This window comes from Amblyraja radiata, chromosome 9, assembly GCF_010909765.2.
Source record: "Amblyraja radiata isolate CabotCenter1 chromosome 9, sAmbRad1.1.pri, whole genome shotgun sequence".
Taxonomy (NCBI): Eukaryota; Metazoa; Chordata; class Chondrichthyes; order Rajiformes; family Rajidae; genus Amblyraja; species Amblyraja radiata.
In genome coordinates, this window is record NC_045964.1 from 34,593,901 (window position 1) to 34,617,279 (window position 23,379).

Below are 23,379 nucleotides of genomic sequence, written 5' to 3' on the forward strand. Positions count from 1 at the left end.
GGCCCTCCCCCACCGAGCCTTGGCGTTGGCTGCACCAAGCTTCAGCGAGTCCCTTAGCACGTACTCCTGCAGTCTGCAGTGGGCCAGTCGGCAACATTCCCCGACGGACATCTCGCTCTGCTGGGTGGTGAGCAACGCTCGGGCAGACCAAAGAGCGTCTTTCACCGAGTTGATGACCCTCCAGCAGCACTCGATGTCAGTCTCTGAATGTGTCCCTGGGAACAGTCCGTAAATCACAGAGTCCTCTGTGACGGAGCTGTTCGGGATAAATCGTTCCAGGGACCCTTTCATACCTCTCCAGACTCGTTTTGCAAATCCACACTCTGCAAAGAGGTGGGCAACCGTCTCCTCTCCATAGCAACCGTCCCGGGGGCAGCGTGCGCTGGTAGTGAGGTTCCGACGGTGCAGGAAGGATCTAACTGAGAGGGCTCCCCTCACCGCCAGCCAAGCCAGGTCTTGGTGCTTGTTGGTCAGTTCTGGCGATGAGGCATTTTGCCAGACAAGCTGGGCAGTCTGCTCTGGGAACCACGCCACCGGATCCATCGAGTCCTTTCCCTGCAGTGCCTGCAGGACATTACGTGCTGACCACTGCCCGATGGACTTGTGGTCAAAGGTGTTGGTCCGGAAGAACCTGTCAACAGACGTCAGATGGGGCGGCAATGTCCAGCTGACTGGTACATTGCGTGGCATCTGCGCCAGGCCCATCCTTCGCAACACCGGGGACAGGTAGAACCTCAGCAGGTAGTGGCACTTAGTGCCCACGTGCCTTGGCTCTACACTCCGCCTGATGCAGCCACACACAAAGGTGGCCATCAGGATGAGGGCGACGTTGGGCACGCTTTTACCCCCGTTGTCTGCCGACTTGTACATGGTGACCCGTCGTACCCGGTCCATCCTCGACCCCCAGATGAACTGGAAGACGGCCCGGGTGATCCCCGTGGCGTAGGAGGGAGGGACAGGCCACACTTGTGCCAAGTACAGCAGACCCGAGAGCACCTCACACCTGATGACCAAATTTTTCCCGGTTATGGAGAGGGAGCGTTGCTTCCACAGCTCCAGCTTCCTCCCCACCTTGGCTATCCGCTCCAGCCAATTTTTGTTACTCGACTCAGCCCCCCCGAACCAGATCCCCAGCACCTTCAAGAAGTCAGGCTTGATGGTGAAGGGGATGGAAGATCGGTCGGGCCAGTTGCCAAAGAGCATGGCCTCGCTCTTCCTGCGGTTCACCCTGGCTCCCGTGGCCGACTCAAACTGGTCACAGATGCTGATCAATCTGCGGACCGACCTTGGATCCGAGCAGAAGACGGCGACATCGTCCATGTACAGGGAGGTCTTGACCTGAATGCCCCCACTGCCTGGCAATGTCACTCCTCTTATGCTCGCATCCTTCCTGATGGACTCGGCAAAAGGTTCAATACAGCAGACAAACAAGACAGGAGAGAGAGGGCAACCCTGCCTGACTCCAGACCTTACAGGGAAACTGTCTGATTCCCACCCATTGATTTGGACTGCACTACGGATGTTGGTGTAGAGCAGTTTGATCCAATTTCGGATTCCCTCCCCAAAACCCATTTTGGAGAGCACGTCCCTCATGTACGTGTGCGATATCCTGTCGAAGGCCTTCTCCTGGTCCAAGCTGACTAGGCAGGCATCCACCCGTCTGTCCTGCACGTAGGCGATGGTATCTCTCAGCAGCGCTAGGCTGTCTGAGATTTTCCTGCCAGGTACAGCACAGGTTTGGTCCGGGTGGATCACCCGTCCCAGAGCAGACTTGACCCGGTTGGCGATGGCCTTAGACAGGATCTTGTAGTCTACATTCAACAATGTTATGGGTCTCCAATTCTTTATATCTTTCATCTCCCCCTTCTGCTTGTAGATTAGGGTGATGCTGCCCTTCCTCATGGAGTCTGACATGCTGCCGGCTAGAAGCATGTCGTTGTACACTTCCAGCAGGTCCGGGCCCACCCAGTCCCACAGAGCCGAATACAACTCGGCCGGTAAGCCATCGCTTCCGGGAGTTTTACTCGAGTCAAAGGAGCGGATGGAGCCAGTCAGCTCCTCTAGGGTCAGTGGTTGGTCCAGACTCTCCTGCTTGCTGTCCTCCAAGACCTCCGTGATAGAGGACAGGAAGTTCTGGGAGGCGGTGCTGTCTGTGGCCTTTTGGTCATACAATTCCGAGTAAAAGGATTTGCAGACCCTCATCATGTCTGTCTGCGAGGATGCTACCGAGCCGTCCTCCTCCCTAAGGCTGTTGATCACAGAGCTCCCCCTGTGAACCTTATGGAAGAAGAAACGTGAGCACGTCTCATCCTGCTCCACATGGCGGACCCTGGATCGGAAGATGATCTTGGAGGATTCAGAGGTAAAGAGCCGAGCTTGCCGGTCCTTCACCTCTCTAAGTTCCTCCCTCACATCCACCCCCCTCGACTGCAGAAGGAGCAGTTGTTGCAATTCTGTCTGGAGTTGGCACAATTCCCTCTGACTCTGTCTTGCTCTCTGAACCCCTTTGGCTATGAAGAACCTCTTAATGTTCTCCTTGGTTGCTTCCCACCAGAGTGTCGGGGAGTCAAAGAGGGGCCTCACCGTTCTCCAACGTGCGTAGTCCCTCTTTAGCTCCTCAACGTTCTCTGGGGTCAACAGCTTCACATTTAACTTCCACGTCCCTCTGCCTGCCTTCCGGTCCTCCTGTAGGTGACAGGAAGCCTGAAGGAGGCAGTGGTCAGAGAAGAACACCGGCGTGAGGTCGGTGTGTCTCACCGTGACGGCCTTCGTGGTGAAGACGAAGTCTATCCGGGATCGGGCCAAACCGTCCGATCTCGACCAGGTGAACCGCGGCTGGGGCCCGCCTGCAGGGTCGCTGAAGGCGTCGTGCAGCCTTGCGTCTTTTACCGTTTCCATCAGGAACTTGGACGTGCTGTCCAGTCTGTTGTCGGCACTGCCGGATCGTCCAGCCGCATCAATGATGCAGTTGAAGTCACCGGCCAGAACGAGCTGCCGGGACGTGGCCAACAGCACTGGGAGCTGCTGGAGAACGGCCTGCCGCTCGCTCCGCACGGGTGGGGCATACACATTAATCAGCCGGAGCGGAGAACCACGGTACATTACATCCACCACGAGGAGACGCCCCGCAACCACCTCCCTGACCTCAGTGATGGCGAAGTTCCCTCCCCGCAGCAAGATCCCCAGGCCAGAAGCACGACAATCATTGCCCCCCGACCACACAGACAGTCCGTGGGGCCACCATCGCGACCACCTCCGATAACAGCGGAGGTGTGGCAACCCGCACTCCTGTAGAAAAGTCACATCTGCCTTGACCTTGGCCAGGTACTGCAAGGCATTAACACATCGCGCAGTGCTCTTCACACTGCGCACGTTTAAGGATGCTAGTTTGAGCTCCATTGTCCTTTAGAGTCCGTTTTCCTGCTCCCTCATGCCCACCGCTTCGGTGAATTGCCTCACCTTTCCTGGGCTCAGATACCCGGCCTCCTCAACGGGTTGGGTTTCCCCTGTGGTAACCCGAGGTGTCGTTGGGGGGGGGCTGCTCGTTTTACCCCCTTCTGGGTGCGCCGCTTCCCCCGTCTCTCGTGGCTGGGGCTCAGTGACAGGCTTACTGCTCCCGGAAACTCGGAGCTGAGGCCCAATGGCCGCTGCACTGCTCCCGGTTGCCCGGAGCTGGGGCCCATCGGCCTCTACGATACTCCCGGTTGCCCGGAGCTGGGGCCCATCGGCCGCTACAAAGCTCCCGGTTGCCCGGAGCTGGGGCCCAATGGCCACTGCACTGCTCCCGATGCCCTGGGGCTGGAGCCCCTCGACCGCTGCACTGCTCCCGATGCCCTGGTGCTGGAGCCCCTCGACCGCTGCACTGCTCCCGATGCCCTGGGGCTGGAGCTCCTCGATCGCTGCACTGCTCCCGTTGTCCTGGGGCCGGAGCCCCTCGACCGCTGCACTGCTCCCGTTGTCCTGGGGCCGGAGCCCCTCGATCGCTGCACTGCTCCCGATGTCCTGGGGCTGGAGCCCCTCGACCGCTGCACTGCTCTCGGTCTCCTGGTGCAGGTGTACAATCGTCCTGCACCTTCTCCTTTCCGCCCCGGGGAGCATGAACTTGCCAGGTCTGCCATGTCTGAGCACCACGAGGTATTGATTAGAAAGCGGACACCGACGCCTCTAACCTTGCCTGAAGATGCTGTACGATCCATGTGGTGAAGGGAGAACCCCTCGGGCAGAATGGCACAGTCAGGTGTGAGCCATGTCTCGTTGAAACGGAGCACACAGCAATCTCACTTCTTTGTGGTTAGTCGTTTTAACTTTAAGTTCATCTCGCTTATTTTCCATGGATTGCATATTAGCCAGTAGAATGCTGGGTAGGGGGGTCTTAAATCGTCGTTGTTTTGACTTACGTGCAGCCCAGCGTGCCTACCCCGATTCCTCACCAGGTGGCAACACTTCAACCTCATGAACCTGTTCCCAGGCTGGAGTCGGCACTGGACAGCTGTGGAGGAGGCCGCCTGTGCTCGGTGGGGGGCAGGCACGTGACGTGAGTAATTAGTCAGGGAAGGCAGTGGCTTTTAAAAAGCTTGAAACCCGCGCATGCGCAGATTGTTCTTTTGACTTTTACCAAATAATTTGTCTTCAATAGGTCCTATCTCTTAATAAAGTATTTAAAAACAAATAGCTCAAATAAATTTACTTACCATATTATTTGTACACAAAATCCATTCTTCTCTCTTTGTTTGCAGCATAGAAACATAGAAAATAGGTGCAGGAGTAGGCCATTCGGCCCTTCGAGCCTGCACCGCCATTCAATATGATCATGGCTGATCATCCAACTCAGTATCCTGTACCTGCCTTCTCTCCATACCTCCTGATCCCTTAACCACAAGGGCCACATCTAACTCCCTCTTAAATATAGCCAACGAACTGGCCTCAACTACCTTCTGTGGCAGAGAATTCCAGAGATTCACCACTCTCTGTGTGAAAAATGTTTTCCTCATCTCGGTCCTAAAAGATTTCCCCCTTATCCTTAAACTGTGACCCCTTGTTCTGGACTTCCCCAACATCGGAAACAATCTTCCTGCATCTAGCCTGTCCAACCCCTTAAGAATTTTGTAAGTTTCTATAAGATCCCCCCTCAATCTTCTAAATTCTAGCGAGTACAAACCGAGTCTATCCAGTCTTTCTTCATATGAAAGTCCTGACATCCCAGGAATCAGTCTGGTGAACCTTCTCTGTATGGCAAGAATGTCTTTCCTCAGATTAGGAGACCAAAACTGTACGCAATACTCCAGGTGTGGTCTCACCAAGACCCTGTACAACTGCAGTAGAACCTCCCTGCTCCTATACTCAAATCCTTTTGCTATGAATGCTAACATACCATTCGCCTTCTTCACTGCCTGCTGCACCTGCATGCCTACTTTTAATAACTGGTGTACCATGACACCCAGGTCTCGTTGCATCTCCCCCTTTCCTAATCGGCCACCATTCAGATAATACCTAATCGGCCACCATTCAGATAATAAGCAAAAATATCCATAACATTTTCATAGAAATTAGCAGTGGGACTTTGCTCCATCTGAGTAAATCTTTCCTTTTTGATAGAAATTAAAGCAAGTGATGAAAGCCTTTCATTGGACATTCTATTCCTGGTGAAGCTTTTAATTATTTTCAAAGCTGAACATGATCTCTCAACAGAAACTGTTGTAGCAGGAATTGTTAAAACTAATTGTAGCAGCTTCACGACTTCAGGGAACGTTTGTTCCAGTCCATTTTGAAATATAAAAACAAATAAATCTTTAAATGATTTATCCCGAAACACTTGTGCATTATAAATTCCAGCTAGATCCGCTTTCAGTCTCATGACATCAAAGAAGTTACCGTAGTTTCTTTCAAAACTTTCTGCCTCCTGATCAATTTGACAAGCAAGTTTTTGAAACTTGTTTCCATCAACTAAGGAAATGAATTGTAAATTTTTGAAGTCGCTGTATCTTGCTTCCATATGCTTCAATATATCAACCAATATCAGATCAAATATTCATGCTCTCTTCTTTAATTGGACGTTTTGAACGAGATTTTGATTCAGTCAGGTCATTTTCTTTGAAATATTCTTCAAACTTTTCATGAATGTTATCAAAATATTGGCGCAGATCCTCAAGCGAATATATTGTTTCATTGATTCAATGCAATAAGGAATATCTATCATTTTAGTTTGCAAAATGTTGTAGGGAATGTCAGTTTTAATGAAAAATTCATTATAAACCATGAGAAGAAAGTATGTAGAATCTTTCGTTATGCCAAGCATAAAACCCATTGCTCCTCACCAAAGTTTCAGGATCCCACAATAAAGGATTGCTGTTAATGCTGTCAAAAGGTTTACAGAGGTCTCCATGATATTGCAAAATAGTTTGGATTTGCTTTGAGTTTCAAGTCCATCTGGTTGGTGCTGCCTTTGGAATACGTTTCTGCATTATTTCATCAAGAAATTGCGTTCGTTTTGTAGAATGACTAAAAAATGAGGCAAGAACGTCAATGGTCTTGAAAAGGCTTGTACATTCAGGTATGAATTTAGCTGACTGAGACAGAACAAGATTCAACATGAGCATAGCAGTGGGTAAATAAAGCTGATGGTGCCTTTTCTCTTACTTTAGCTTGAACACCATTTAAGTTTGATGCCATTACCATTGCTCCATTGTATGTCTGCCATTTTTAATTATTTTGGTCTTTTCCTCGTAAGTTTGCTTCGAGAAACTCTTCAGGTAATCACTATCCATCTTTGATAAACCCGCCAAGAAACTTGGGCGTGCGCATGCGCAGTAGGCTGATGCGCAGTGCGCAGCACATGCACGCAGTCCATGGTGTCAAGGTAGAATTTCAGCTGCCTTTACGGACCGTTCCGACTGATGGCTTGAAGCATCGTCGACGGCACGTGAGTAGCACATACTTCCGCGTTTTAAACGTACTGCGGATGAAAGGCACGGGGGAATTATGCCTCCCTAAGAGATCGATCTCTCAGGGAAGCATAATTCTCCCGTGCCTTTACTATTTATGACAAATTTATATGTTTTATATATATTTTATATATATATAAAATAATGACCATTTTATAATTTTAGTCAGGATAGGCATTGCTCGTCCAAAGCAGCTTCTGACAGCTGGAGTTGTCGTTGGGAGCTGTCGTGGACTGGGCCTCAGACCTGCCGTCGGTGGAGGTTGGCCGGGGAGGTCGGGCATTGAGCAGGGCTGACCTCTGGTGGCTGGTGGTGGTGCAGGACAAGTCCGGAGTTGAGTGCCTGGGCTCAGCGGACGCATTGCGAGGTCGGGCCTTTGGCCATGAATAGTATAACTTGTCTGGGGAACCAGAGGAGCTGTTGCGGAATTGCTTCGAATTGGTGAATTGGGCCATGTTCAAGGATTTGTCACTGAGTGAATATTCCACAATCATCACGGACTCAATAAAGAACAGTGTGAATAAGTGTATACCTACAAAAACATTCTTTGTCTTCTTCAAGCAGAAGCCCTGGAGGTTCATAATCAGGAGGTTCATAATCCACGGAGGGACAGATCTGCGGTATTTAGGACAGGTGATCCAGAGTCATCCAAAACGTCCAGGTACAAATTCCACAAGACCGGCACGAGCACGAAAAGATAATTACAAACTAATTACAAATCTCTGGAATTCTCTGCCACAGAATGTAGTTGAGGCCAGTTCATTGGCCATATTTAAGAGGGAGTTAGATGTGGCCCTTGTGGCTAAAGGGATCAGGGAGTATGGCGAGAAGGCAGGTACAGGATACTGAGCTGGATGATCAGCCATGATCACATTGAATGGCGGTGCAGGCTCGATGGGCCGAATGGCCTACTCCTGCACCTATTTTCTATGTTTCTATGTAAGAACATGGTAATCTGCCTCAATGTCTATTCTCTGTTAGCACTTACCTCACCGGCAATGAAGTGCTGCAAGAGATTGATTATGGAGCAAATCAACTCCTGTCTCAGAAATTACCCGTATGCCCTTAAAATCAATCATTTGGATGAGAATGTCCTGAGTTTGCAGATGATTCAAAAATGGGAGATAACATAGATTGTAAAGATAATTATGAAGAATTACAGTAGAATCTTGATCAGCTGGGCAAGAGGGCCAAAGGATGACATATGGAGGTAAATTCAGATAAAAACAAGATGTTGCATTTGGGAGGTTGAACCAGTGCAGGAGCTTCATAGTGAACAGCAGGGCCCCAAGGAGTATTGTAAAGCAGTGGGGTCTAGGAGTACAGGTGCATAGTTTCCTGAAAGTAGTGTCGCAGGTAGATAGGGCGTTGTAGATGCATGTTGGCAATTTGGCCTTCATCAGCAGGGAATTGAGTAAAGAATTTAGGATGTTATTATACAGTTGTACAAGATGTTGGTGAGCACAGGAGGTTGAGAGGTCGTGTATAAATTCATGATAGGAACAGATAGGGTGAATAGTCTTTTACTCAGAGTAGGGGGATGAAGAACCAGGGGACATAGGTTAAGGTGAGAGGGAAAATGTAATAGGAACCCAAGGGGAACCTTTTTCACCCAGAGGTTGGTGGGTATAGACAGGTACAATAACAGTATTGAAAAGAGATTTGGGCAGATACATAGATATGGTACTTTATAGGAACTTTATATGGTATTTTATACGGTACTTTACCTTTACTAGATAGGACAGGCTTGAAGGCATATGGGTAGGTGGGACTAGCGTGGATAGGGCATCTTGGTCAGCATGAGCAGGTTGGGCTGAAGAGTCTCTTTCTGTGCTCTGTGACTTTATGATCCTATAACTATGACCCAAGGTCCTGAGCTATAGGGAGAGGTTATGCTGAAATGTTTAGTTTAGTTTTCTTTATTATTCTTGTCAGATGTACTGAGATGCAATAGAATAGAATAGAATAGAATGCTATTTATTGTCATTCAAACCTAGGTTTGAACGAAATTCCATTTCTACAGTTTTTTACATTACAAAACAATCCAAGATCCACACTTAACACAGTTTACATAAACATCCATCACAGTGAGTCTCCAACATCTCCTTACTGTGATGGAAGGCAAAGTCTTTATCTCTTCCCTTTGTTCCTTCTCCCGCGGTTCAGCAGTCCAACTGCAGCGTCGAGGTGAACTGGGGCTCCGATGTTAAAGCCCCCGGCGGGCGATGGTAAGTCCTGAGGCCGTTTAAGCCACGCCGGGCGATGTTAGGCCCCGGCTCCATGTCCTTAAACCCGCGATTCCAGCGGGAGAAGTCGCCGTTGCGGAGCTCGGAAAAGCGGTCTCCCACCAGGGACCTGCGAGCTCCCGATGTTCCGTCCACCGGGTCTGCGGCCGGTGCCTCCGAACTCCAAATGTCGGGTCGCAGTCGGACGCCACCACAGCTCTTCCCGCTCCGAAGTTGGCCAGCTCCGCGATGTCAGTTCTGCAGGCTCTGCAACTGGAGCCCTCAGGTTAGTCCCGGCCGGAGGTCGCCGCCGGCTCCACGATGTTAGGCCCAACGACATCCGAGACCTGACAGGGAATAGTCGGGTCCCCGCACAAGGAAGAGATTTAAACGGTTTCCCCCACAGCCCCCCCCCACCACCCCCCACATATACACAGCTAAAAAAATAATAAAAACTGACTCAAAGACATACATTTAACAAGACAAAAATAAAAAAAGACAGACGACTGTAGTCGAGCCGCTGCCGTTAGGCGCCGCCACTCCCACACACCAATGAAACTTGTGTGCTATCCAGTGAAAGAAAAGACTATACTTGATTACAATCAAGCTGTCCACAGTGTACAGATAAAGGACAAAGGCTACAACGTTTAGCTTAAGATAAAGTCTGATTAAAAATATTTCAAAAGTCTCTAATGAGTTAGATGGGAGGTCAGGACCACATGTTGGATGGTGAGAGGACTGTTCAATAGCCTGACAGCAGCTGGGAAGAGACTGTTGTTGAATCTGGAGGCATGCGTTTTCAAAATTCTGTATGGGAGAGGGGTGAAGAGGGAGTGACTGACCCTTGATTATGCAGGAGACCTTGGCGAGTGTAGAGAGTCTGTGGAATGAGGTTGGTTTGCGTGATAGACAATAGGTGCACGAGTAGGCCATTCGGTCCTTCGAGCCAGCACCGCCATTCACTGTGATCATGGCTGATCATCCACAATCAGTATCCTATTCCTGCCTTCTCCCCATATCCCTTGATTCCGCTATCTTTAAGAGCTCTATCTAACTCTCTCTTGAAAGCATCTAGAGAATCGACATCCACTGCCTTCTGAGGCAGAGAATTCCACAGATTCACAACTCTCTGGGTGAAAAAGTTTTTCCTCATACCTGTTCTAAATGGCCTACCCCTTATTCTTAAACTGTGGCCCCTGGTTCTGGACTCCCCCAACATCAGGAACATGTTTCCTGCCTCTAGCTTGTCCAATCCCTTAATAATCTTATATGTTTCAATAAGAAACCCTCTCATCCTTCTAAATTCTAGTGTATACAAGCCAAGTCGCTCCATTCTTTCAACATATGACAGTCCAGCCATCCCGGGAATTAACCTCGTGAACCTATGCTGCACTCCCTCAATAGCAAGAATGTCCTTCCTCAAAACCGGAGACCAAAACTGCACACATACTGCAGGTGTGGATTCACCAGGGCCCTGTACAACTGCAGAAGGACCTCTTTGCTCCTATACTCAACTCCTTTTGTTATGAAGGCCAACATGCCATTAACTTTCTTCACTGCAAGCTGTACCTGCATGCTTACTTTCAGTGACTGATGTACAAGGACACCCAGATCTCGTTGTACTTCCCCTTTTCCTAACTTGACACCATTAAGATAATAATCTGCCTTCCTGTTCTTCCCACCAAAGTGGATAACCTCACACTTATCCACATTAAACTGCATCTGCCCACTCACCCAACATGCCCAAGTCACCCTGCATCCTCATAGCATCCTCCTCACAGTTCACACTGCCACCCAGCTTTGTGTCATCTACAAATTTGCTAATGTTACTATTAATCCCTTCATCTAAATCATTAATGGTTTGGGCTACATACACAACTCTTGATTTTAGAGATGTGTATAACATCATGGGGAATAAACGAGTGAAAGCGCAAAGTCTTTTTCCTAAGTAGGGGCATCAAGAATTGGAGAGGATGAATTTAAGGTGAGAGGGGAAAGACAGGAAACTGAGGGGTAATTTGTTTTCAAAGAAGGTGGTGGTTATATGGAATCCCCTGCGCAAGGCAGGTACAATAACACCATTTAAAAGACTGTTATGAGCTGCCAGAGGAGTAGTTTAGTCAGGTACAATAACAACATTTAAAAGATACTTGGACAGGTACATGTAAAGATTTGGAGTGATATAGGCCAAACGTGGCCTAGCTTAGTTAGCATGGACAAGTTGGGCCGAGGGGCCTGTTTCATGTTGTAACTATAACTCTGATTCAGCATGTGGCGCTGCCTCAAGAAGGCAGCATCTATCTATCTATTTATCTATCTTATACTATTAAAACTGTGTGTGTGTGTGTGTGTGTGAATGACAAGGAGCAGAGTCAGAGGGGGGGGAGTGAAGGGAGGAGGGGTGACTGAGTGAACTGCCAGCGTACCAGGCTTGAGTGACTGCACTGCCAGCCCACGAGCCATGAGTAAGTGAACTGCCAGCCCACCAGCCGTAAGTGACTGAACTGCCAGCCCAATAATCCATTCAGTCCACCCTCTCCCCCTTCTCTCTCAAAGTCTGTCATCTGTTTTGGGCAGAATTTATGGCAGTTTCTCAGCTGCCAGCCTGCCAGGTCCGAGTGACTGTACTGCCAGGCCTCAGTGACTGAGCTGCCAGCCCAAGAATCCATTCGGCCCACAATGTCTATACTTGCTTTCTGGAAACCAGTACCTTCGGCCCACAACACCTTTAATAGAGCAACAGAAAGCCCTCCCCCACCCCCTCAACTGGCGAGCAATATTGGAATTGGTGGAGAGGTGGAATATTGGGTTAGGTGACCTGCCCTCCCGCGTGATGCTGGGACCCAACGGGTCCCACTTAGTCTAGTATATTACTAAAAGTCTCATCTTGTTTGTTTGTTTGTATGTATGCGTGCGTTGAGATTCCAAAACTCCGCCAAAACGGTACACGATAGAGCTACAATTGTTGACCAACCTTATGACCTTTGTCCTGTGATGTAAATGAAAAAAGTTTCGTTCAGATTGATGGTATATTTTATGTTATTGACATTTAAATGTTACAAAAATCACCTTTCAAACCACTTTTCCACTTGCCCTGCCAGTAAGCCGCGTTCGACGTCACAATGGGATCCCGAATCGCATTTACATTAAAAAATCGCGATTTTCAAAAACACGATTTAAATCAAATTCTTCCGTTTTCATTAATAGCTTACATTGTATTTAGGTTATTTTAAAGAAAAAAGATTTTCATTGTGGGGGGGGGGATAGGGGGGAGATGAGGAGTGGGGGAACAGGGGGACGAGGGGAGTAGGGCGGGGCGAGGGGGGGAAGTGGAGTGGGGGAAGAGGGGGGGATAGAGGGAGAGGAGTGGGGGCGGTAAGGAGTGGGGAATGGAGGGAGAGGAGAGCAGTGGGGGAGGTGAGGAGAGAGAGTGATGGGGGAGTGGGATAGGGGGGAGGTGAGGAGTCGGGGAGCAAGGATATAAGAGAGAGGAGGGGGGTAGGGAGGGGAGAGGGGTTATGGATGGAGGGAGTGACAGGATAGGGGAAAGGAGAGGTGAGGTAGGGAGTGGGAGAGGGGAGTAGGAGATGGGAAAGAAGAGGGAGGGTGAAGAGGAGGGGGAGGGAGTGCTGGGGATGAGGGGGAATGGAGGAGGATGGAAGTAGAAGAAGAATGGCGAGGCGCAGTTGGAGGAGGGTGTGCTGTGATTCGCGTCACAAACCGGATATCTACCATCACAACGAGAACCCCTCAGCCGCGCCTGCGTAATTGGGGGCTATGGGTCAGTGGTAGAATATTGCCTTGGGGGGGACTGGCCCAACGGGTCTGCACCTGGTCTAGTCTCTCTTAAATCTATCAGCCAGAACATTTTTCCCAGGGTGGAAATGTCCAACACTGGAGGGCATTGCTATAAGGTGAGAGGGGGAAGTTTAATGGTGTGACAACAGCTAGTACGGGGCAAATTTTTTGCACCGAGGATGGTGGGGTCTGGAACGTATTGCCAGGGTTGGTGGTGGAGGCAGTTACAATAGTGGCATTTAAGAGGCTTTTTGGTAGGAATATGGAAGTGCAGGGAAGAGAGGGTCATGGATCATGTGCATGCAGATGAGATCAGTTCAGCTAGGCATCAAAGGTTCAAAGGTTCAAAGGTTGATTTATTGTCACATACACCTAGATGTAGTGAAATTCCTTTTGCCAATGCAGCACATAAAAAAGAACACAGACATAACAATAATAAATAGCTTTAACATAAAAACATTCCCCCACAATGGTTCCCATTATGGGGGAAGGCACAAAGTCCAGTCCCATCCCCAATGTCCACCCATAGTCGGGCCTATTGAGGCCTCCACAGTTGCCTCTACGGAGGCCCGATGTTCCAGGCCGTCCTCGCCGGGTGATGATGTTCCGGCGTCGGGAGAGTCCTCTCAGCGGCCTGGGAACCCTGGAACGGCCGCCTCCCTACTCGAGACCGTGGCTTCCGGAGCCGACAAGGCCTCGCCGAATGGAGCTCAACTGGCGATCTCGTCGCGAGATCCCAGGCTCCCGATGTAAAGTTCAGCGCCGCCGCCCGCAGCTCCGCGATGTATTTAACGCCGGTCCCAGCTCACCGGAGTTCCAGCACAGCGACTCAGGCAAGGCACCGCCCGCCCCGCAATGGCGCTCCAGCGCTGCACCACCGTCCTCACACCCGCACCGCCGCCGATGCCGGTGCCGCCGCCGCCGATGCCGTGCCGGCATGCCGGTGCCGCCCGCATGCCGGTCCTGCACGCCTGCTACACGTGCCGCGATGCGATTCCGAGCTGAGGCTCCGGCGGGCCCCTCACTCCTCCGTCCCAGATCCCAGCGCCGCAGCCGGCTCGGGCGGTCCTCAGGAAATACGCTCCAGGACCCTCTGGTAGCCGCGAGGACGGGTCGAAAGTGCGGCCCGGAGAAAAGCTGCATGCTCCGATCAGGTATGGGAAACCCTGAAAATTAGTTTCCCCCCTACCCCCCCCCCCCCCCCCCCCCCTCCCCACACATAAAAAAGCTAGAACTCCTTAAAAACAAAACACTAAACTAACTAAAAATAAGAAAAACGAAATGAAAAACAGACAGCTGCAGGCTAGGCAGCCATACCCCCTACAGGTCGGCGTCAGTATCATGCTCGGCACAAACATTGTGGGCCGAAGGTCCTGTGCGGTACTGTACTATGTTCTATAATCATGAATTCCCCACCATCTGGGGCATACTCAATTCTTGCTGCCACCATTGGCAGGAGGTACAGAAGCCTCATCACCAGGTTCGGGGACAGCTACTTTCCTATAACTATCAGGTTCTTGAACTATAACCAACCTGGAAAACCCTAATCCTACCTCAGCAAAGACACACTGGACCACTTCTAGTACTGTCATTAGTATGTTTGTTTGGTATGATGCTGCAGCAAGCAAGCTTTCCATTGTTTCAGTGTAACTCACCCTAATGCAAATGACAATAAACTTGACTCAACTCGAGTTGATGGGACTTGATGCAGTTTATTTATTCTAATTGGTGAAATATTGAGAGGCCTTGGAAGTGGCCATGGTTTGTTGTGCTAAACTTAATGGGTTATATCATAGTGATCAACTCCCCTGCTTCTCCTGACAATGCCTTCTTCAGTGTCATTAATAGAGGTAGTACGGAACCTGGTCTTCCAAACATTTCACCAAAATTATTATAAGGACCCATGTGTGTCACTGGACACTACTTTATACTTTTAGATGACTGAAGCTGATAGGCACCCCAGTTCCTTGCAGAATGTCAATTTGGAATTGTCTGTGTATATGCAGTGCTAAAGCTACTTCCAGGCCAACACCCTTCCGTTGTTTATGTACTTACTCAATTTTATTTTCAATTGTGCATAAAATCATCTGTCCTTTTGCTGATTTAATGCACGGAGACAACTGTTAATATGTAACCCCTAATCTCTTGGAGAATAATTGGATTTTGTTAATTAACAAAATATTCCTTTTAAATCCGTTCCGATGTCTTTGAAAGGAGGCAGACTGCACGCTCCTGCTTCAGTACTGCCCTTTTTCTACATATGCTCCATATGAAATGTTCTGACTTGCTGAAAGCCTGCTGCTGTAAAGCAGATCATACTTAGTTTTCTCCTTTTCTAGAAAACTGTCGTTTGTAGCCAATTTCTGCCACTACATTGAGGGACGACCTTCTCAGAGCCATTGGGCGTGCGGTAGAAATTCACAGCACATCTCAGTTGCTATAGCAACAGCAGTCTGTCCCATAGTGAGCTGTATCATCTGACTGATGTCATAGCAGCATGCAGCAGGTCAAACCAGGCACCTCCTAGCGCATCCTACAGATGTGAACAAACCGAAAGGAAGATGGCATAAAGGGAAAAGGTAAGTTCGTTATCATTAGACTTCCTTTTTAAAAATAACAACTGGTGATAGACATAGACCTGAATTGAACACTGGTGTGGTGTAAGAAAAATGCCTACACAGACTTTCTTCTTTGCGTTTGGCATTATTCAAATCGCACGAGGGGGCTGCTGCATCAATACAGTGTACTCTGCAGATCGGAATAAGAAGGCCTAGGCTTCTGGTGCATAGACATTTGCCTTTAAACATTTTTTTCTAACTTTTAGTTGTGTTTTTGAGAAAACATGGCTTAGCTGAATTTGCAAATAACAAAATAATAAGGTTAAATATGTTGCACTATGTAACTGCATTATTAATGACATATAATTAAGGCGTTGTTTTCACACACTTGCAGAATCATGTATTGTTCGGGGACTAGCGTGGGCATAAGCTTGCAATATACTAAAGGGCCTACTGTTTGATTGTCAGCACTGTCATTAGTTGTAAATTTATCCTATCGCTGAGAACATAATTCTAATTTGCTTTTAACTACTTTTCAATGGCATTAATTTCTACATTAGTTAATGCAGATTTTGTCATTTAAATTAAATGTAGAGCTAATAATTTTAAGGGGTTAAAAATTCTTATTATAGTTTTGTTCCGAAGGATCTGTGTTTAAATGAAAGAAATAGATACTTAAGAGATTCTACTAAAGTAAGGCAAATATGTTTCTTCATCTGCTAAACCTAGAGCTATAGTTTGATGGATAAATTTTCATGATATTGTTAATATTTAATGTATTAAGCACTTCTAGACAAAATGGTGGAATTTTATGAAATGAAAGGCATGTAAAGACGGTAAATGAGCACATAAATATTTTCCTGCCTTTTTTGGGTCTCATCTGGCTGAAACAGGAGGGATGCTTGATTAAGTTAATCATTTTCCCTTTCATCTGTGCCATGGGTGTTATGATGACATTTCTCGTCATTATGATTATGCATTTGTTATTCACCTCAACACAGAATATTTTCATATGTGACATTGCGATTACAGAGAAAAATGCTGATTTCCATTAGAAATATTTTAAAAGTGCATTGTGTTTACTGTTGGACGGTCCTTCCTTGCTTTCCTGGTTGGTTGTAAATTTTTTTGTAGTAGTAATTGGAGAGGAGCCGGCCTCAATCTGAGACAGTGATTGTGATGCAGTGGCTGCTGGGAAGGGCGTGACATCCGAGGAGACAGCTGAGGTACTGTGCCTCAAATGCAGCCTGTGGGTTAACCATTAGGGACCTGCTGTTGTGCTTCGATCGCGACTCTCATCTGTTGAACTGTTTGCTCATGCTGGATTGGGCGGTTTCTTGTGCAAATTATGGGGAACCTTACAGATGGTCTCATTAAAATGGATAACTGGATAAAGAGAATTATACCTTGATCAGAATAAATTCAGTTTAAAAGGATAAAGCAATTCAGCATTATAAAATGACACTTTTAGGAGAACAAATGCAGGACATGGGTTGTATTATGTATACTTTATTAATGAAGAAAATTATTAGTTTCTTCAAATGTGTATGTTAGCATATAAACGTAGATTACATTGTACTTAGTAGGTGGGGCTGCAATGGATACCCAGAATATGAAATGCGTGCATGCGTTTAAATGAAAAATATTTTTGGAGGAGCAAATGCATTCAAATAAGTACTGTAAGAGCTGTAAATGGTCAAATGTAATGAATTTCTGAATTACAGGCTAATTAATGTTTTACTCAGCACATAATGTTTCATCTTATATGGAAAGTTAACAAACCATGATAATTTTCAAAATAGCAATTATGTTTTCCTTAACCCGAACAATTTGGTAAAATGTAATTGACATTTTGATCACATTTATTATTGGTCTCAGGAAATGTAATTGGATCAAGGACCTGGTGATAGAATGGGGTATAATATGCAAGGTGAGGCGCACACATTTGAAGTTGATGCTTCAGGTGAGATGAGTGAGCAAGGGGTGTATTTGATTAAATATTTGGAACTACCAGGACAATTTTAGAAATAACTAAACCAAGTGGGAGCCGTTGGGTTGCGGTGGTGGTGGTGGTGGTGGTGGCGGGGGGGGGGGGGGGGGGGGGGGGGGGGGGGCGGCTGCCTGCGGCGTCACACACACACACACACACACACACCCAAACCACCCGACACACACACACTACCCCCTCCCCGTTGATATATTAATATTATTAATTCACTCCTTTCGCCCCATCCCCCGCCCTATCCGCTCACGCATAGTCCCCAACTGCACAGGCACGGCTAGAGAGGGAGGGTTGCAGATAGGGAGAGGGTGAATGGGGTAGAGAGGGAGGGGGAGGGGGTAGAGGGGTAGAGAGGGTGAGGGTGGTACAGAGTGAGGGCTAGGGGGGGAGCGCGGCATCACAGGGGAGGGTTGGTCCCGAAATGCAATACTCCACCGCTCACCCATAGGTCCCAATACTCACCGCTCCCTAGAGAGGGAGGGGGTTAGAGAGGGTGGTGGTAGAGAGGGAGGGTGGGGGGGGGGGGGTAGAGAGGGCAGAGAGAAGGGGGCAGAGAGAAGGGGGCAGAGACAGAGGGCAGATACAGAGGGCAGAGGCAGAGAGAGAGAGAGAGAGAAAGAAGGCAGCAAGAGAGAGAGGCAGAGAGAGAGAGAGGCAGAGAGAGATAGAGGCAGGGAGGAACGATCGCACTTTATAATGCACCGCCGACCCATTCTGACCACCGCCGCTGAACAACCCCCCACCCCCATTGCACCCTTCTTCACAATGGCCCTGTGATGTCTCAGCTCTGACAATTCGAGGGATCTACCCGGTAACAACACTAAGAGCAGCTCCGGGCCGCTGCGCTCCCAGACTCGAATCGACTCGACGCCTACCGGACATACGCTCAGTCCTGCGCTGAGCTTGCTGTGGGCCGGATAAAATCTTGCTGCAGGCCGGATGTGGCCCGTGGGCCATCGTTTGGAGACCCCTGTCCTGGACGAAGAGCTTCCCGCTGCTGTGACCCAGCAGCTCGTGAAGGCCAACATGGACTTTGAGGGAGGGGCCTTTCGACTTGATGTACTGGTCCTTGTCATGATCCTCCAGGAAGGTGAGTTTGGCCTTCTGGGTGTAGTAGGCCACTGCCAACACATTACCGAGTGAGACGTTTTTAAACCCCACCGTCTGACGGATGTCATCGTAGTTGGGGATATTGATGCCTGCTGGGATGCCGCTGCCAGCGAAGGTGAGCACATCGAGGGAGGTGAAGTTGGGTTGAGGAATCGGTCCTTCGCAAAGGGTTGGGGTGTAACTCTCCATGATGGGCCCCTCGTCCTGAATCCAGTGTTTGGAGCTCTCCTTGTGTGCGCGGAGCCGAGCGTGTGAGGCCGAGCGGGTTGGAGTGCTGGAGGGGGTAGAGAGCGAGAGGGAGGTGAGGGAGGGAGAGGGGCAGAGAGGGAGGGGGTTAGGGAGAGGGGAGTAGAGTGGGGGGGAGGGAGGGTAGAGATGGAGAGGGCGAGGGATCCCAGCTGGGCTGATCGGGGTGTAATGCTGCAGTGCCCCTTGCGCCCGGAGCGTGTGAATGTATTGTGACATCAGACGTCATTTAAAAAAAAAATTAGAACGTTAAAAACTTTAATATTTTGAAGCTGTTTTTAAAAGGTTAATAACTTGAGAAATATAGGTTGAAATGCGGGGGAGAAAATGTGAGTAGCATGTGTGAAAATGGGAAGGCTGTGGCCAAGCGTTTGGAAGAATATACAAATTAAGGAGATTAAAAGAAAGCCAACAGCCATTTAGAATGTTGAGAACAAAGGGAAGAGTTTAGTATAATAGAGATTGAACTGAATAGCATTCTCTATTTTTGCTTAATCTCAATCGTACCTTCTCACATTTCCCAATAGACCGATCCATACCCGATTTTCCCAGAAATACATCAGTTGATAGAAAATTATGATTCATTACACATTACAATGATGATTCATTTTACATTAAATTCCAATGACTTTAAGCCTTATGACCCAACACACTCAGTGAGCTCTCTAAATTCTGAACATGGAGTATGCATTTTCTCTTAATATGTGTGTTGTAATTATTTATCCTGTTGAGAATAGAATTTGCTGTGTGGTTAGTAAAGAGAATACCAAATTGAAAGGCAAAAAACTGATGATGCTGGTAGTTTCTGATGAAATGTCCTGAAACATTAACCCACTTTTTCCTTGTCAGACGCTGCCCGGCCTCCCAGCAGTTTTTATTTTTGTAACAAGAGCAAATCCATTCATTAATGTAGCCATAAGTTATTGTAATAGCAATTGGCTGGATAGCTAAATAAAGTGAAAGGAAAAACCTCATTGCTGATGCTTCGTCCAGTGAAGCTACAGTTTATGGATGGAGCTGAGAAATAAAAAGGGGATGATCACCTTGTTGGGAGTGTACTATAGCCCCCCAAATAGTCAATTGAAATTAGATTAACAAAAATGTTGAGAGATTGCAGGTAGCTGAAAGACTAATAAGGTCATTATCGTAGAAGATTTTAACCTTCCCAAATAGACTGGGATTACCATAGTGTCAAGCGATGGATGGGGTGAATTTTATCAAATGTGTTCAGGAACACAGTTTCCTTAGCCAATAGGTAGAGGGCCCTACATCACGAATTTGATGTTGTTTTTAAAGAAGTAACCAAGAAGGTTGCTGAGGGCAAGCTGTAGACATTGTCCAAATCGATATCAGTAAAGCCTTGCATAAGGTAAGATACCCTGGAAGATTAGATCGCATTACATCGATGGAGAGCTAGCTGCCTTGATAGAGAATTGGTTTAATGGAAGGAAGCAGAGGGTGGTGGTGGAAGCTTGGTTTCCGGACTGAAGGTCTGTGACTAATAGTGTGCCTCACCCAAACGGTGCTAGATACAAAACATAGAACAGTGAAGCACAATAACAGGCCCTTCGGCCTACAATGTCTGTACCAAACATGACGCCAAGATCATCTCTTTTATGCCTGCACATAACCCATATCCCCCCATTTCCTGCATATCCATATGCTTATCCAAAAATCTTTTAAATGCCACTAATATATCTGCTGCAACTACCACCCCTAGCAGCGTATTCCAGGCCCTCGACACTCTGTAAAAAAAAACGGCTGCACATCTACTTTAATTTTTTAACCCTCACCTTAAACCTATGTCCCCTAGTATTTGATATTTCCATCCTGTGGAAAAAAGGTTCTGAATGTCTACCCTATCTATGCCCCCCATAATTTTATATCATGTCTCCTTGTAACCTCCGGAGTTCCAGAGAAAGCAATCCAAGCCTGTCCAACTTCTCCCTGAGGCTGACAACTCCTTAATCCAGGCATCATTCTGGTAAACCTCCGCTGCACCCGTATGAAAGCCTCCACATCTTTCCTGTAATGGGGCAGCAGAATTGCGCACTATACTTCAAAATGCAGCCTAACTAAATTCCATTGAAGCCCTCTCCCCGCTGGCGAGAATGCCTGGATTTTATAGGGAGTAGGCTGATAAGGTTCAAACAGCCAAGAAGGTTGATGGGTGAAAGCTGTAGACATTGTGCAAATGGATTTCAGTAAAGCCCCCCCACCCCCCTCTTAAGCAACAATCCCGGGACTTGAGATAGAAAATATCTGTTCACAACTTCGGGAGCCGTGGTCTCCGGTAGGAAGTGGCCGATTCTGAACTCCAAGCCGCTGAGAGTGTTCTCTCCGAAGCCGGAGCTACATCATCCCGGCGAGAGGGCCTGAAACATCGGGCCCCCTCTGCGGCGACTGCGGAGGCCTGGACTTTTTATTGCCTTCCCTCACAGTAGAAAATGTTGACTCCGCTGTGGTGGGAAGTTCATGTTAAATTGTATAGTGTGTTGTGTTTTTCTTTTTTCTTTTTATTTCTATGGATGATTTCTCTGAATTCTCTGGGGTGGAACCCCCTCCAAGACAGACGTGAAGCTCACCGTTTGACCTGTTTTTACAAAATGTTAAATGGTCAGCTCGACATAGACTACAAGACCTACACCAAACCCAAACCAATCAGGAGCAGACGAGGGCATTCGATCCAATTTGTGATCCCAGCTACAAAGACAGATGTGTACAGCAATTCGTTCTTCCCCCGCACAATTAAAGCATGGAATAATCTCCACCCAACTATAGTTACCCAACCAGATGCAACTAAATTTAAAGTACCTCTTTCTTCCCAATAACCCTTTCTGGCTTAAGCCCTCCCTTCACCACCTCCAGTTTAAATTCCATTTGGAATATTTTGGAGGACCAAGAAACCAAGAACCAAGATGTATGGAAACCCAAAATGTTTTAATGTACAGCACTTTGGTTTTAACGCGTGCTATATAAATAAAAATTGATTGATTGATTGATTGATAAAGGCAAGGTTTATTGGTTTATTATTATCATGTGTACCAAGATACAACAAAAAACATTAATTTGCATGCTATCCAGACAGATCGTATTATACATAAGTACAATCATACCATACACGAGTACAACAGGTAGTGCAAAAAAAGAATGGAAACGGTGTAGAATATACTAATGCGGGTACAGAAATGCAGAGAAGAAAGTGCAAGGACAGCAATGAGGATGATTGTTAAATCAGGACTACATCCTCAGCAGATGGAAGGTCCACTCGAGTCTGATAACAGTAAAAATAAGTTGTTCTTGAATCTAGTGTTATGTGCTTTGAAGCTTTTGTACTTTCTGCGAAATGGGAGTGAGGAGAAGCGAGAATGACCAGAATGTGAGTGGTCCATGATTATGTTAGCTGCTGCACAGAGGCAGCATGAAGTATAGATTGGGTTGAAGGGGGGATGCTGGTTTGTGCGATGGACTGAGCTACATACTCAACTCTGCATTTTCTTGCAATCTTGGGCAGAACGGTTGCAAAACTATGCTGTGATGCACCCCAAAAGGATGCTTTCAAAAGTACATCTGTAGAAATAAGTAAGTCATTGGAGACAGGGGTGGCACAGCGGTGCAGCTCATAGAGCTGATGCATCGCAATGCGAGACCCTGGTTCATTCTTGAACTCGGGTGCTGTCTGTGTGGAGTTTGTACATTCTCCCTGTGACCGGGTGTTCACTCTGGGTTCTCCAGTTTCCTCCCACATCCCAAAGATGTAAGAGTTTGTCAGTCAATTGGGCAATGGGGTGATTTTCATTCTGTGTCTTTCAATCAATCAAAAAGCATGCTGAATTTCCTTTGTCTTCTGAGGAAGTTGAGGTGTTCATGTGCTTTCTAGGCCATAGCGTCAATCTGGTTGAACCAGGACATGTTGTTGGTCTGCATTAACCAACCTGACCTCCCGGTGGCTCAGCACTTCAACTCCCCCTCCCATTCCGTATCCGACCTCTCTGTCCTGGGTCTCCTCCTTGGCGAGAGCGAGCAACACCAGAAATTGGAGGAACAGCACCTCATATTCCGCTTGGGCAGTCTGCATCCTGGGGGCATGAACATTGAATTCTCCCAATTTTGTTAGCCCTTGCTGTCTCCTCCCCTTGCTATCTCTCCCTCAGCCCTCGGGCTCTTCCTCCTCCTTTTTCCTTTCTTCTCCGCGCCTCCCCCCCACCCCCCATCAGTCTGAAGAAGGGTTTCGGCCCGAAACGTTGCCTATTTCCTTCGCTCCATAGATGCTGCTGCACCCGCTGAGTTTCTTCAGCATTTTTGTGTACCTTCGATTTTCCAGCATCTGCAGTTCCTTCTTAAACATATTGTTGGTTATATTTCTGCCTTTTGAATTTGAAACTTATGACAATCTCATTTCAACATCACCAATGCAGACTGGAGCGTGTACTCCATCCCACTTTCTGAAGACAATGAATAGCACCTTTGTTTTGTTGGTATTGAGGGAGAGGTCATCG

General features: G+C 47.7%; 1 protein-coding gene across 2 annotated transcripts in view; it reads left to right on the forward strand.

Annotated features, from left to right (window-relative positions):
- Nucleotides 1–15,434: 15,434 nt before the first annotated feature.
- The window catches only part of akap6 (A-kinase anchoring protein 6), a 382,452-nt gene continuing 374,507 nt past the window's right edge, over nt 15,435–23,379 (forward strand). For both annotated transcript variants that reach the window (XM_033027101.1, XM_033027098.1), the window contains exon 1: nt 15,435–15,543. The gene's annotated coding sequence lies outside the window, so the exon portion shown is untranslated. The remainder of the gene's footprint in view (nt 15,544–23,379) is intronic.